This window comes from Carcharhinus amblyrhynchos, chromosome 14 (assembly GCF_965287045.1).
Source record: "Carcharhinus amblyrhynchos chromosome 14, sCarAmb.v2.hapA, whole genome shotgun sequence".
Taxonomy (NCBI): domain Eukaryota; kingdom Metazoa; phylum Chordata; class Chondrichthyes; order Carcharhiniformes; family Carcharhinidae; genus Carcharhinus; species Carcharhinus amblyrhynchos.
In genome coordinates this window covers 33,709,864-33,723,243 of record NC_137337.1, presented here as the reverse complement: position 1 = coordinate 33,723,243, position 13,380 = coordinate 33,709,864, and positions in this window count along the sequence as shown.

Here is a 13,380-nt window from a genome sequence, read left to right as displayed (position 1 = left end):
CATGTTAAATTCTCCTTCAGTGTACAGGTGCCAGCGTATGACAACTAGCAGATTTTCACATTAACTTCATTACAGTGTGAATGTAAGCCTACTTGTTGACTAATAAATAAATAAACTTTTGCCGTGGCTTTCTCACTGAAATGATAGTTCCGTAAAATATTGGGAAATATAATTTTGTTTTTCTGTAGTTATTTTCTGTATCTAGAGGCTCAGAGTAACATGGTGTTAAATCTCTGAATACTGAGGTGTTTCCTCAAGAACTATTCCACAGCCAGGCATCAGGGAACACTGATCTTTATTCAGTCTACTCACTCCACACTCCAAACATTGATGGCCCCCTCAGGGCTGCTCCAATCAGCTTACCTCACACCCCAGGTCACATGAACCATTCCCTTAGTAGGGACTATGCCCCAACATACATAATGTATCTCAGAACTGCATGTTCTAATTTAAGATTGAACATAAACAGCCGAGTAAAAATATGTTGTGCTTTTTTATTGTGCGTGTAAACCTGATGAAAAATCCTATTAGAATTGATAATTCCTATTTTTTTCCTCAATGACTTGCTGAAGGCAGTATTGTTTTATCCAGTTAGGAAACTGAAGTTGACTTTATCTTTGTTCTTTAGACAGACACGTGAATAGGATGGGAATGGCAGGATGCAGGCTCTGTAAGTGCGTATGATATTAGTTTAGGCAGGCTTGGAGGGCCAAAGGGCCAATTCCTGTGCTGTACTGTTCTTTGTGGATGTTAATTGCTTACAAGCGCATAAGAAGCCTAGGCACTTCCAAATAAGAACGTATTGCTTATGGCTATAACGTCACTATACCTGCTTCCAAATCCAGTATTAATGAAGTTCCAGTCACTATTGTCTTCAGTGAATCTGATTAGAAGAAGCTGATTTCAGTTAAAGTGGGAGATGGTGTCCGGCATGCAATCTGCTCATTTTACTTTGAAATGAAAATATTTGGGAGCAGTTTCGTCCTCAACTCACAGACTTAAAGATGAGAGAAACAGACCCTGAAGACATTGACACAAATTGCCAAACTCAGAAATACTTTACATTGCATTCAAATATTCTACTGTCATGTAATTATAAATAATTTATTCTTATAATTTCATTACAACTAATCTAATTAGCATTATTTATAAATTGCTTAATATTATTTAATGACTGACTTACGTCAGATGAGTTTCAGGTGTTACTAATACCTAAAGATCCAAATAAGTGGTTGAAGTGTATTATGTTTACTTTTTAAATCAATATAATTAAGCTGTTTATCATGCCTTTAACAATATGTAGTTTGATCATTAAACTGCATATCATCAAAGTACTACTAATATTGGTGGGAATGAATGGTGATGACTGCACCTTGTAATTGGAATACAGGTCCTCAAATGCAGCAAAGGTACAAAAATATCTCCACTCTGCTGATGGCCTGTGCAAGTGAGGTCTCATCCATAAATGTTATCACATTTCCAATGGCAATACCAAGAATCAGTGTCCTTGACTTGGAGCTGATATCAGGAGACAGGTTTCAAATCTGGAAAGAAAGAAAGACTTGCATTTATATCACGCCCTTTCCAACCTCAGCACGTCCCGGAATCCTTTCCAGCCAATGAAGTACTTTTGAAATTCACTTCACTGTTGTAAAGTAGGAAACATTGCAACCAAGCTCAGTAAGCTTCCATAAACGGCAAAGTGAGTATGATCTGATAATTTGATTTAGTGATGTTGTTTGAGGGATAATTATTGGCCAGGACAACAGGGAAAAATCCTGGCCTTCTTTGAAATGATGCCATAAGATTGTCTGCATCCACCTAAGAGACCAGATGGGGCCACATTTTGGCATTTCATCTGAAAGCTGCCACCTACGACAATGCAGCACTCACCCAGTATGGCACTGGATTGTTGGGCTCGAGTTCTGTGTTCAAGCCCTGAATTAGGGGAGTAAGTGATCAATGAGGTAAGTGGCTACTCATAACAACCTTCTTTCAGAAGCGTCCATCAAAGTCTGTATTCCACCACATTTCAGAAACAGCACTTAGCACAGTGAGCTGGTACCACTGGCCTGCTATTAACTAACTGCACCGATATTCCTTTCTCACTCATGGTGCCCAGCTTTTCATGAGTTTCCTTTTCATGAGTGTGTTTATCTTGTCTGATTTCCACGTCACCCTGGGGTCATGGTGGTTATTACTCACACCTGGTGTATTCCAATGTTCCTTTGGGGATAAAAATAAGATAAATACTGAAAATACTAAATAAAAATATGAAAGCCTGCAGCTCCAGCAGAGTGTCAATTAGATTCAGATTGCCATTCTGCTCCTTTCTATTTACCTGGAAATGAAGCCACTCCTCTCTTGCCAAACCTTCCCACTCAGGCCAGGAGAGGACAGTGTAGGGCAGTGGGTTCCTGAGGCCTTGTGACAGTGGGTGCCCAGGTCAGAAGTAAAGGTTATTAATGGCATTAGCTGCTGTCCATCAGATGAGTTCAAACATCCAGCCACTTTGAGAAGCCAGGGAGAAGGTGAGTTTGTGAAGTGAGTCGATGGGTTTGGGGATCAGGAGAATTCAGCAGGAGGCCCAAAAATCCATCTTACTCCGGCCTGAATTCCTGGCGGAATCTTCCACTGGTTCCCACCATGGCAGATCTGGAAATCCTCCGGATGCTGGCATGAAACTCATTTGCATCCTGCTATGGGGATCCAGATGTAGGCCTGACTGGAATCTCATGCCTCCCCCTGCCCACGCCCAATTCTCTGCAGTGCCAGTGGGAAAACACACCGGTGCAAAGCATGTTTGGAAAATGTGGTGTGTGGATGTGGGGACTCACCTGAACAATGTCTGGGGCCACCTCCAGAACTCAGGATGGAGACCACCAGCAACCTTGGACCTTCAAGCACTGTGGATAGTGGGGGGAGCATTTACAGGTGGTCCTTCCAGATTTGGTGTTTTGGGAAGTGGGGAGGGGGGGGGGGAGCCATCTTCCAACCTCAGCATGCCATCATTTTTTTGGGAGGTACGTCTCCTTTCTTCAATGATGTTGGATGCCTTTTCAATATCAAGCCCGGATAGAAGGGTGGATAGGCACCATCAGGCCAACAACACCATGGAATTTGCTGCAAAATCCCTGGGTCCATAATTATTGAGGGTAGGGATCAGAAGATTTGAGTGTTTTCCTGGCCTTCACAACAGGAACCAGTCTATATTCCCACACCCACTTTTGAACTTAGTCCCAGATGGGAGAATTCCTCCCTGAGAGGCAGATGTTAAGGAAATTAAGGCTGGAATTCTCCAAATGTTCATGCTGTGCCATCACTGTCAGTGGGACTGGAGAATCCCAGCTACAGTCAAGGTCAGAGAATCTTACCTTAATCCTATGAAGTCCCTTGGTTATTGTACGATTACTTTTCCATCACTGTGTAACATTTCATAGACTCATAGAATCCCTAAATACAGAATGAGGCCATTCGGCCCATTAAGGCTGTACCAACCACAATCCTACCCAGGCCCTATTCCTGTAACCCCACACATTTATCCTGCTAATTCCCCTGATTCTGAGGTCAATTTAGCATGGCCAATCAACCTAATCTGGACATCTTTGGAATTTGGACTTCTTCCTTCCTTAACACTGCAGTTTGCAAAACCAATGCTTTGCATTGTTCATGTTTGCGAATATTTCTAATATTTCAAACAATCATATGTATTTATTAACACAGAAGAAGGGAAGGGGGTAGACTGGGGATCGGTGCAACCTGAAGTGGGGAGTAGATCCATCACAGGCAGTACTGGAATGGCACAGGCAGGAGGCCATCGCCAGGAACCCTCTGTAATCAATCCTTGGTCATTAGGTAAGTGTTGCTGAGCAGTGGGGTATGATACTGGGGAGAGATGATGATTGGGGAGGCTTCAGGAAAGGTAGAACATTACTTGTGAGATCTGGGAAACATTTCTGCACCTCCTGTCCTCAAGGAAAGCTAAAATAAACATTTAGAACCTATTTTTCTGGGCCTCTTCAAGCCTGTAATTGCTCTTCCAACATGTTTGGGCTTATTTCCAACACTGCCATCCACTCTGGCCTCTAACTGAGATTGTGCTACATTTTTGATGAAGAACTTTATTGTTAGCAGCTTGCTCATCTGTTTCCACTAACATACCATATTGTACTGCCTATATGGACATTTCCCCTGAGAAAATATCTTTGGATTTGCAGCTTTTGAAAAAGGATCCACACCAAATAAGGGCATTTTGTAGGCGCTCGTTAACTGTGTGTACAGTGCCAGGCAATCAAATGCTCCTACCTGTGAAACACATTTTGCTGCCAGTACATTGAGTGGAACTTAACGTTCGCAGTGATGGGCCTGTGCACCAGTTGGAGGGCTGGTGGTAACTCTATTGCAGCCATTCTCAGTCTCCGTGGCCCAGCTTAACACCGGTCAGTCGCTTAGCTGTTTGGCCATGGGGTCTTCATTGTGGTCAGCACCAATTCTCACCTCTGTGAGGTGGTAACTAATCAGAGACCAGAACCCCTCCAGTATGACAACATTGCAGGACCACTGCTGATATTGCAGGAATCCAGGGCTTCCCGATCATCATTAGAATCAGGAATGAAGCCAGGCCTTGTCAAGGCCAGTGGGTGTGTGTGTGTGTGTGTGGGTGGGGTTGGGGGGGTGGATGTATTGAGGGGGAGGTGCAGTGGGGGCTGAAGTTGGGGGTTGCTGCTGAGGAGATGTTAGTTTTTCTAAGAGCAGGCAGGATTCTTCTCTTGGCGGGGTCTCTCCTACTTGGGATGTGCAAGTAGGAAGGAACTCCCTCCACTAGGCTTTGAACATACCTTCTCAGGTTTACCTGCAGGCTGCCAATATAGCAGGGCCTCCCCTTGTTTCTGGTTGAATAAAAACTTTGGTGAGGTGAGGCCCCTAAGAGGCCACTTAAGGGTCTCAATCAACACCTGGCTGGCAAGGATGCCCTCTTGCCCCATATGTATTTGGGGGGATTTAGCAAGGCAATGGGGCCTGTAACCTCCTGCCTGGTTATATGGCCTCCTGTCTCCCAGCCCATCACCTGGGTGACATTGAATTCCTCCAATTGAATGGTGCCATGTCCGGGATAATATGGATGTGGGGTTTCCCCGTCGCCCACCTGTAGAGTTGATGGAGATGTCACCGATACTAGCTGTGCTGTAGCTACCCGATGCTCCAATAAGCATTAACTGACCGGAGATGGGATTTGTGTCCCTCAGCCAGGAGGAAGTCTCACCTCGGAGAAATACTGACCAATCTGATTGGCAGCACTCTAGCCTCAGCAGCACCAGAAGCTGCGGTGGACAGGACCGGGATTGCAAGTGGTCGCCAGAGTCGAAGGGGCAGAATTCTCTCACCTGGGACTAAGTCCTGTGGCGGGAATAGGGAGTATTTTCCGCTGTGGAGATTGCTGGGAACCATGCCATACATCTGATCAGACCTCATTAATTAGACATCTGGCAGAATAGCACCTATTCCATGGCAGAGCGAGCTTGATAATATGCCTTCCACTATCATACCTGGATGCCATATTGAAAAGGTGTCCAACATCAGTGCCCCACTGTTGAAGGAAGATAATGGAACTCCTGAGAAGGGAGATGGATTTTCAGGAACACTGAGGCCAGAAGTTAGACCTCCTCCATGGCACCTGAAGCTGGAAGATAGATACTCCCCCTCTCACCCTTACCCAGTGCTGTGCTGGTGTTCCAGGGCATCACTGGCATCCTCCATCCTGACCTCTAGAGGCCACCCTAGGCATTGTGCAGGAGAGTCCCAAATTCTGCATGCCACGTCGTTCCAGACATATTCTAGACTGGCATGTTTTCCCATAGGTATTGTGGACAATTGGGCATGGAGAGGGGGAATAGTTCCCATTGTGGGATGCAAATCAGTTTCCGGGCAGCCATCAGTGGGATTCCTGATCTGCCATGAAGGGCACCTGGCTGAAGGTACCATGGGGAAATTCACGCCACTGTAAAAGTGATTTTTGGACTCCTGCCAAATTCTCCAGAATGATGCAAAGGTATGTTGGACATGGGCCTGGGTAGTGAATTGGCCATTTGAGGTCAGAAGACCAGTTGGATGCCGGGGATGGGGAGCTGAGTTGAACTTGAGAGATCAAGAGGTGAGTGGAACATCAATGGGGGGTTGGGAACGTTGAAACTTAGGAAATTTTCGATGGAGGTGTTGAATAATGGCAGTAGGACATTTTGGAAGTGGACACTGGCGGGGCATGAACATTGAGGGAAGCTGAAACATTGAGGGAATCAAGCACAGGAGGAGGAGAGGGTCAGAAATGAAGGGGAGAGATCAGACATTATGGGAATGGATGGAGTAATTAGTTCAATCAAGGCAGCCATATTGATGGATGGTTGCTAGGATAGCTTGGGAGTCCAAGAGGAATCTTTCCAGTTCCTCTTGGCTCATAAACAGCGGTGAAAAGCACTTGCCTGTTCCATTTCACCAGTCCCACCTTCCTTCAGCAATTGGCAAGTAAAATTTTAAATTTAGCGATAAACAATAAAAAATGTTAATTCCTGCAGTAACTATCCACCCACTTGCATTGATTAATATCCTGACTGTGGTGAGTGAGTTACTCACATGAGATGGCCTGGACAGCCAATGGCCTAGTGGTATTATTACTAGACTATTAAGCCAGAAATTCAGCAAATATCTGGGGACTTGTGTTCAAATCCCACCACAGCAGATAGTGAAATTTGAACTCAATAAAAAATATCTGGATATAAGAATCTACTGATGACCATGAAACCATTGTTGATTGTAAGGAAAAACCCATCTGGTTCACTAATGTCCTTTAGGGAAGGAAATCTATCATCCTTGCTTGGTCTGGCCTACATGAGACTCCAAACTCACAGCAATGTGGTTGATTCTCAATTGCCTTCAAAGGGCAACTAGGGATGGACAATGAACGCTGGTCAGCCAGCAATGCCCATGTCCCATGAAAAAAATCATGAACAGACTGGGAATAGAGGGATACAAACAGATGGTCTAGTTAGGAACCCATGATTGGTCCAGGCTTGGAGGGCCGAAGGGCTTGTTCCTGTGCTGTATTGTTCCTTGTAAAAGAAGCTGGTGGGTTGAAGCATTCAACTATTTTCTATCCAGTCCCAACCCCCTTTCTACTCACTCTTGGGGGTTGAAATTTCTGCATACCACCACCTCCACCCTCCCGCCCCCCCCCCCGCCCCACCACCCCGCCTGACCCCACCGCAACCACACTCTCTACCACCCCATATTGTGTTAGTAGTTGGTGGAGAGGCTGGATCATTAAGTATGTGTAAAGCTGAGATAGGCAGATTTTTAATAAGGGAGGCTGATTTTTAATTGGTAAGGGAACCGAGGATTATAGGGCTAAGTGGAATTGAGAATTGCCATTATCAGATCAGTCATTACTAAATGGCAGAGCAGACTCGATAGGCTGAATGGCCTGCTTATGCCCCTACACCTTATTGATCCTTAAAGTTTGCTTTACTTAATTGTACGCCACGCTGTTGGCTTCTCCTGCCAGTGGTGTGGATGTGTCTTGGTGAAAGCTGGACATGTTGTTACCTGTGTGGTTAGTAGGGTGCTAGCTAATCATTTCTCGCGTGCAGTGACAGGCTGACAGTAAGGCGTTGCTGAGGTGCCGTGTAAAATATAGTGAAAGGAAGCTAAATCTCTACACAGCACACTTATGTCAGTGACAATTATTTTTCTGGCCTGTTTCCAAGTTCTGCTAACAACTGGACACACAGCTATGCTCTCAACCACTTCCTCTCATGCGGTTTGGTGTTGGTATCCTCAAGAGACCTTTCAGTTTGGTAAGGTCTCGTGTGGCAGCACCTCAGAATGGAATGGAGCTGTCTTCCGGGTATATCCTCTTTCAGCACCCAAATACATTTAAAAAAGGTGCAGCACAGCTCTGATGGTGGGTGCAGTCTCCTACTGGGGTGGGGATTTCTTTCATTGCATGTGACTAGGCTAGTATTTGATGCACATTCCTAATTGCCCATGAACTGAGTGGCTTGCTAGGCTTTTCCAGAGGGGCATTTAAGAGTCAACCACGTTACAGATCTTTTTCTCTTTGTGGTTTGGCTTCAGCTGCACTTGATGGAGTGGGAACTCTTGCAGTGCAGCACAGTGGCACAGTAGATGCTGTGCTGCCTCGTAGCGTCAGGGACCCAGATTCAATTCCGATCTCAGGTCACTGTCTGTGTGAGGTTTTCACTTTCTCCCTGTGCCTGCGTGGGTTTCCTCCGGGTGCTCTGGTTTCCTCCCACACTTCAAAGATGTGTGGGTTAGATCGATTGGTCGTGCTAAATTGCCCCTGAGTGTCAGGGGGATTATCAGGGTGAATATGTGGGGTTATAGATATAGGGTCTGGGTGGGACTGTTGTCAGTGCAGGTTTGATGCGCTAAATGGCCCCTTTCTGCACTGTAGGGATTCTATGATTCTATGAATTGATGAACACTCCCAGCTAGCATGGGGACGCTCAGATTGTCAGTGTAAGCAGTCGATGGTGTGCTACACCTGGCTGCAGCCAACCAGAGCCACAAAGCTTAGTGTCAGCCCTATCTGCCTGATATCAGCATGGGCAAAGCTAATGTAATTTCCAGATCAGGAAACAGGACATCAGTGACCTGTCTCCAGTATTAATGGGCAGCTGCCTGGAAGATCCTGGAAATGTCCATGAAAAAACCCTGGAAGGATCCGTAAGCAAAAATGTAGAGATCATTTGTAACTTTGTTGGTCGAGCTTGCTCAGTAAGACAAACAGGCAACAGCAATGCTTCTAAAAGACTGTAGATATCTGTTACATGTGACATCCTGTACATTGCAATTTGGATATGTCAAAGAAACTGAGCTTGTTTCCTCATTAGTGTCTCCTTTGAGCTGCAGCTCCCTGTCGTGGCCCTCCTTACCCCTCCCCTTCCTGCCACATCCATCCCTGCCCCTCCCATCTCTGGTGCCCCCTTCTCGTTGCCCTATTCCCTCCCTGCCCCCCTCTTCCCAACCCCCCTCCTTACTGAGGATGAGGAGCCTCACGGCCTAACTACCTCATACAACAGAGCACCGAGACGGGTCTTTCAACTGCACTTCCGCCCTCGGCCAGCCCTGTGGCTGCCTCAACATGTTTTGGGGGATGCCCAGCATGGGATTACACCCAAAGAACCAATATCCCACCATTCAGGGCTGTTTCTCCCGAGGTGGGTGCACCAGGCCTGAACATTTCCTGAATCTATGTGCCCAATGTGGGAGTGAAAATCCAGGCCTCAGAGCCCATATTGCAGACTTAAATAGGAATGTGTATTTTAGAACCAGTGGAGATACTCCTTAATCCAAAAAACCCCTTGAATAACTCCAGAAATAACTCCTTTTTGGCAAGCCTGCAACTGTTTCCTGCACTCCAGCATATATTCATCAGATATGCAACAATAAACAATTCTTGTACCTGAAAATGGAATTGCTGCACTCTCTTTTTCCATCCTTTATTGTAAAAATTTCACACCTTCCCTCCCCACACCGTACTCTGAGGGCTGCACAAGAATCAGATGTTGCTGAGTAAATCAAATTTCTTAAAGGATTTAAAAATAAAGTGATGTGTGCCGAATATTAATTGGAGCCTGTGCATTATTTATGCTGTTTTAATTAGATTTTTTTATTTCATATATTAACAATACAAACATTAAATTATTTAACTCACCCTCTGCATTGCTCAGAGCTTCTGAATTGTGTTGTTGTGCTATCATCTATTTGGAAATGTGTTGTGATAATTATAAGTGAGAAAGTTAAGAATCAGACGGGTGGGGCATAGGCCTAGCATCACCTTTCAAAATACCTTTTACGTCGCTGATGTGTTGGTTTACTTCTGAGCGTGACTTTATTTCACACCCCTTCTTCTTTTTTTCACATGGATCACACAGTAAATGTTCTGTGCGCAATCACCTACTGACCCTGACTCTCCCATTGCTTGCCATTTTAACACATGATCCCGCTCCCATTCCCACATGTCTGTCCTTGGCCTGCTGCAATGTTCCAGTGAAGCTCAACTCAAACTGAAGGAACAGCGCCTCACCTTCTGGCCAGACATATTACAGCTTTTCCGTCTCAACACTGAATTCAGATGATTAGTTCTACCCCATCTCATTTTGGCCTACAAGTTAATTCACTGATTTTGTGTGCAGTAATCACCTAATTAGGCAGTGGTTTCTGCAGTGGTACAATGGAGATCTTTAATCCCTCTGCTGAATTTTGTCTGGGGCAGTTTTCAGTGAATTGAGTCAGTGATTGGGTTGCAGTCTGGGTTCACGATTCAGCCCAAACTGTGCCAATTTACTGCACAAAGCCCTTGGTCAGTGCGAAAAAGGTTGAGAAGTGCCTAGTGTTGGCGTGGCAGGTTGAAGCCAGGTGGGCGGGCTGTGATTTTTTTTAATGGTGGTGTGTTGGTTCCATTCCTGCTGTCACAGGGTCTCTATTGTTATTCCTTGGCACAGTGATCTTACAGACTGGTATGATGGGAGGTGAGCAGTAGGTGGATTGGTAAGGTCCTTGTGTAACAGCAGGCTTGGGTTGATGTAAACCTTCCTGAGGACCTTTCTTTGTGCAATCTCTCTCCTGAGGGGGTGGGATGTTATTCAGGACTGGGAGCCAGGGGAGCTGAGTTTATTGGTGGGGACCCAGGACAATATGTATTATAGAACAGAATACTTACAGTGCAGAATTAGATCATTTGATCCATTGAATGTTCACTGACTCTCTGATAAATCATCAACTCAGACCCTATCCCCATAACCAGCACATATTTACACCACTAATTCTGTATACCTTCAGACACTGAGGGGCAATTTAGCATGACAAATCCACCTAACTTGCACATCTTTGGGCTGTGGGAAGAAACTGGAGCACCTGGAGGAAACCCATTCAGACACTTGGAGAATGTGCAGACTCTGCACAGACAGTCACCCAAAGCGAGAATTGAACCGGGTCCCTGGCGCTGTGAAGCAGCAGTGCTAATCACTGTGCCGCATTGTTGTGTTGAGCTGGGTATCTATAAGACTATTCTGGGATGAGTTGTACTATACTGGTGCACAGTACTCTACAGTCAAGTCGACAAAGGCAAGAGTTGAGGTCCTAAAGTTTTGAGCATCTTCAACCCATGACAAGCCAGCAAATTTGCTAAGGAGGTTGTTTCACATTTAGATCTTTGCTGCTGTCTTGTTCAGATATGATCTATATGTCAGTGTTCAGTCAAGGGCAACACTGAGATACTATTTGTGATTCAGTCTCTTGGCCATTCTAACAGATGCTGAGTTTTCTCTTGGCACTGGCATATATATGGTGGAATATATGGGAGACTGTTTTGCTGCTGCTGGGATAAAGGTACCATGTTTTACTGCAGTGGGCCAGCTTTGCAACATCTTTTAGTGTTGCCTCTAATTAAGAAAGAATCTGAGCCTGAGTTCCACAGCAGCTAACAGCAGCATTGGTGAACTTCCAATACAGGGTTGAAGGCAAATAATTGATACAGAGATTGGAAACGGTTGGGGCTAGGCTTACACTGGCCTGTTCCCTCCAGGCACTTGTCTCATTACCTATATGCACTGTGAACCATCTATCTCAGAGAAATAGTTTGATGGGCTCAGTGACCCCAGGAGCAAAGACTCTTGAAAGTTTAATGCAGTGAAATTGAGAAAGACATATCTGATTGGGAGCTTACACTTTTGGAATTGGAAGATAGCATTGCTGCTGTGGCATCGGTGGGAAACATCATTAAGTTTGGGTGACAAACCTGACAGGCAGTGGAAACACTGTTGCCTGAAGTAACACATCCTCTTTGGCACAGGCCATTGCAGAGGCTGAAAGATGACTAGATAAGGTGTTCGGGACCAGTTCAGGTACTCGAAGATATATTGTGAAATTAGACTAGACCCCAACTATCTTTTAATGGTGGCGTTAGTGTAAGGATAAAGCGTTTCACTCCAGGTATGATTCTATTGACCCACTGGGAAGCTTTTAGCAAAACAAGTTATTTTTAATAGTAAAGTTTGAAAATAACAAATTAATTAACCTAACTTTTACCAATTGAATTACTTAAACATGACAAGACACAATTCTTAGCAGCTAACCTATTTCTATTAGTTCAAACTTAAGCAATATTCCTCATGTGATTAAACCACCTTCAAAATCAGTTAGCAAAAAACACAGGCTTACATAGCTACTAGTCCTAGAATGTTGAGAGAGAGATAGAGAGAGAGAGAGACACTGGTCTTCTGATACACAAACAGTAACCTCCAGAGTGAGAGAGAACAATACCTCTTGCTTCTTGCAGCCCCAATCAGAATCTACCTGCTCCACCCAGTCTGCCTCTGCTAATCAATCTGATTAAACCCTACTCCAAAAACCCCAGGGGAAAACCAAAAATGGGTGGGGGTGAGGGGTGGGTGGGGTGGGGGTGGGGGATGTGGGTGTGGGGGGTGGGGGTTGGGGGGGTGGGTGTGGGGGGGGTGGGGGGTGTGTGGGGCGGGTGGGTGGGGTGTGTGGTGTGTGGGGGTGGATGTGGGGGGTGGGGGTCGGGGGGTGGGGGTGGATGTGGGGGGTGGGGGTCGGGGGGGTGGGTGTGTGGGGGGTGGGGGTCGGGGGGGTGGGTGTGTGGGGGGTGGGGGTCGGGGGGGTGGGTGTGTGGGGGGTGGGTGTGTGGGGGGTGGGGGTCGGGGGGGTGGGTGGGGGTCGGGGGGTGGGTGTGGGGGGTGGGTGTCGGGGGGGTGGGTGTTTGGGGGATGGGTGTTTGGGGGGTGGGGGTTGGGGGGTGTGTGTGGGGCTGGGTGGGTGGGGGTGTGAAGGGTGGGGTGGGGGGTGGGGTGGGGGTTGGGGGGTGTGTGTGGGGCTGGGTGGGTGGGGGTGTGAAGGGTGGGGTGGGGGGTGGGGTGGGGGTTGGGGTGTGGGGGGGTGGGGGTGGGTGGGGTGTGGGGGGGTGGGGAGTGGGGGTTGTGGGTGGGGTGTGGGGGTGGGTGGGGAGTGGGGGTTGTGGGTGGGGTGTGGGGGGGTGGGGGTGGGTGTGGGTGGGGGGGTGGGGAGTGGGGGTTGTGGGTGGGGTGTGGGGAGTGGGGTGGGGTGGGGGTGGGTGGGGTGTGGGGGGTTGGGGGGATGTGGGGGTGGGTGGGGTGGGGGTGAGGTGTGGGGGTTGGGTGGGGTGTGGGGTGGAGTCGGGGGGTTGGGTGGGGTGGGGGTGAGGTGTGGGGGTTGGGTGGGGTGGAGTCGGGGCGTTGGGTGGGGTGTGGGTGGGGTGGGCGTGTTGGGGGGTGGGGGCGGTGGGTAGGGGTGGAGGTGGGTGTGTGGGGGGGGGGGGGTGTGGGG